Here is a 3,069-nt window from a genome sequence, read left to right as displayed (position 1 = left end):
ATGACTCAACCACCTCCCTGGGCAACCCGTTCCAATGCCGAATGACTCGCTCGGTGAAGAACTTCCTCCTCACCTCGAGTCTGAACCTCCCCTGGCGCAGCTTGAGACTGTGTCCCCTTGTTCTGGTGCTGGTTGCCTGGGAGAAGAGGCCAACCCCCTCCTGGCTACAACCACCTTTCAGGTAGTTGTAGAGGGCAATGAGGTCACCCCTGAGCCTCCTCTTCTCCAGGCTAAACAATCCCAGCTCCCTCAGCCTCTCCTCATAGGGCTTGTGTTCAAGGCCTCTCACCAGTGTGAAAGTGTGAAGACATCCAGGGGCATACCTTGCACTTCTGTTGGGTGAAGGCAACAAAAATCCTATCACTGCATATTATTCCTTACCCATATCTGATAAATTGTGCTATACTGGATACAATAAAAAAATAATTCTGCTATACTGGATACAATAAAAAAATAATTCTAATGGTAGACATTTTATCCTGACTCCCCTATACATCACAAGCAGAAATGCTGGAATGTTGTGCTAATTATTGATATGCTGATGAATGAAATCGTCATTGCTGTTGCAAACTTACTGCAAGACCTGCATTGTCTATCTCATCTCTACTGATCTATATGGTATCAAAATCAGTACAGTATCAGCTTCACTTCAGTTTGCATTTTCATCCTTGGTCATTGTGAATAATGTTTCTCTGTGCCTCAAAATTTCCCCAGTTTAGGAGGGACTGAAGCATGTGTTTAACTCTGAAAGTGTGTGGTGAACCCTTTTCAGGTATCACAGAATATTTGGAGTTGAAGACCTTGAAGATTGTAGATCAATACTGAATGGTAAGCAATGTTTGCAAGGTTATACAAGGGCCAGGAGAACTGGTGTGCTGGACAAACTTCATCTCAGAGTGAAGCTGATAATGTTGTTGTGAATAATGGTCTTCCTCAATACATCCCTTGCTGGAATGTGTCCAGAGAAAGGGTAATGAAGCTGGTGAAGGGCCTAAAGAAAAAGTCTTATAAGGAGTGACTGAGGGAACTGGGACTGTTTAGTCTAGAGAAAAGGAGGCTGAAGAGAGACCTCATTGCTCTCTACAACTACCTGAAAGAGGTTGTAGCAAGGAGGGGATCAGTCTCTTCTCCCTAGTATCAGGTGATAGGACAAGAGGAAATGGCCTCAAATGGCACCAAGGCTTGTTTAGATTGGATATAAGGAAAAAGTTATTTACTGAAAGGGTGGTCAGGCATTGGAACAGGCTACCCAGGGATGTGGTGGGGTCACTGTCCCTGGAGGCATTCAAGAAACATGTAGATGTGGCACTCTGGAACATGGTTTAATGACCATATTTTTGTTAGATTGATGGTTGGACCCAATGATCCTGGAGTTCTTTTCCAGCTGAAACAGTTCTATGATCTACATTTTAGATGGTACAGCAGGTCCCAGGCCTTTTGTCACTGTCTCTTTAGCCAGAGGGCTGTAGACTTTGCTACTGGTATTGCTCTTGAAATACTATGACTTTACACACTAAACTCTCGTGTTTTGAATCACTGTTTCTTTGGGAGGGAGGGAGGAAGTTGCCTTCCATTTGCTGGATGTTGTTAAGAAAAATCATGAACCATCTGATTATTATTTTTCTTTTCTTCTCTTTTTTTTTTTTTTTTTTTGTCTTAAAATGTTGAGAGTAATGAATGTGCTAAGCCTCACACCACCAGAAAGCCAAGGAAACAGAACATCGATTTATAAAACTAAAAACACAAATTGCCCCCAGCATTCATGCCTCATTAGAAAGCTAAACCACAGTCCCAGAAATCAACCCCTTCAGTCTCAACATATGCTCACAGCAAGGGGAGGGATGGATGGATGGACACAAAGCCACTCTATGAAGAAGTGCATGGAGGAGGAGACCCCTGCAGCATGAAAAACTCAGGTGATAAAGCAATCCCACAGAGACCAGGAAAGGTAATTAAGGGAGGGGGGGAGAAGAAAGGGTAAAAAAAGAGCTTGGGGAAAATATCTGGTTTTGTTTGTTTGGTGGTTTTTTTTTGGTGGGGTTTTTTTTGGGTTTTTTTTTTTTGTTTGGGGGTTTTTTTTTTTTGTTTGTTTTCACACTGGTGTTTGCACAGATTGTTTCAGGAAAAGGGAAAGAGAATGGTGAATGAAGGGAAAGCTTCAGCTGTGGCACAGACTACCAGGACCCCTTTCCCCCTTCCTGTTGCACTGCTGGGTCCTGTGCTGGATCCCATCTTGTACCAATACCACCACATTTAGAGGGATGTTGAGAGTTCAATCATGTCTTAACTTCCCAGCACTCCTTCCTTGCACCTTCATCAAATGGTCACTTGCTGAATTTAAATGATGCAAAAAGAAGGATGCTGTTTGCACGTGTTCTGGGCTGCCGCTCATTTTGCTCCTCTGAAACCAGCTTGTGCTCAAGCACAAGCAGAGAGGTTTCATCTGGCTACAGTTCTGAAACTTTATTCAAAATATTTTATTTTAAGAATACAGCCCTGATGGCCACTTCAGTTTGTTAGTGATAGAAGATTATGCATGGTAATTAAGTAATTACAGCCTAAACAAATATTCCTTTTCTTGTGCCTAATGAAGCTTTTTGATGTTTTTTCAAAAGGATGTGCTACAAAAGGAAGAGCAACACCTGCTTAATGTGGCAGCAAGACAAAAGGGGTGGCAGGAGATATAAAACAAGAGCTCCCAAGGCTGTCTCTGGTCCAGACAGCTTCAGCTACAGCTTGCCACAGCACTGCTGGTCTTGTCTCAGGAGCCTGAGCCCTTGAACGGGCTGTAAAGCTGTCTGGATGGTAAAGCTGTCAGGTGCGGTAGGATCACAGAAGCTTCTTCCCCCTAATTTATATAAAGATGAAAGGAGGTAGCAGACACAAACATATGCATATCAAAAGAGCAGATGACTGTGTCCAGTGGCCAATGCAGGCTGCTGCTTTCTTTGCTTTGCAAAGCCAGCCAAGATAAAATGAAGGTCTCATGATAATTAGACCCCTAAGACTTATGAAATAAGTGAGACTTATTCTCTGTTATAAACTGCAGCTAAAATGGTGTTAGACCTT

The 3,069-nt window shown here is 42.9% G+C and overlaps 1 long non-coding RNA gene across 1 annotated transcript; it reads left to right on the top strand.

Annotated features, from left to right (window-relative positions):
* Positions 1–770: 770 nt before the first annotated feature.
* Positions 771–2,771, top strand: LOC137440995 (uncharacterized). The gene is made up of 3 exons (XR_010987285.1): positions 771–828; positions 1,670–1,948; positions 2,616–2,771. It is a non-coding gene; the product is annotated as an uncharacterized lncRNA (long non-coding RNA).
* Positions 2,772–3,069: the final 298 nt, after the last annotated feature.

The sequence above is a fragment of the Melanerpes formicivorus genome, unplaced genomic scaffold, assembly GCF_026170545.1.
Source record: "Melanerpes formicivorus ecotype bairdi unplaced genomic scaffold, bMelFor1.0.p_v2 SCAF_5, whole genome shotgun sequence".
Classification (NCBI taxonomy): domain Eukaryota; kingdom Metazoa; phylum Chordata; class Aves; order Piciformes; family Picidae; genus Melanerpes; species Melanerpes formicivorus.
This window is presented reverse-complemented; position numbering and strand designations above follow the sequence as displayed.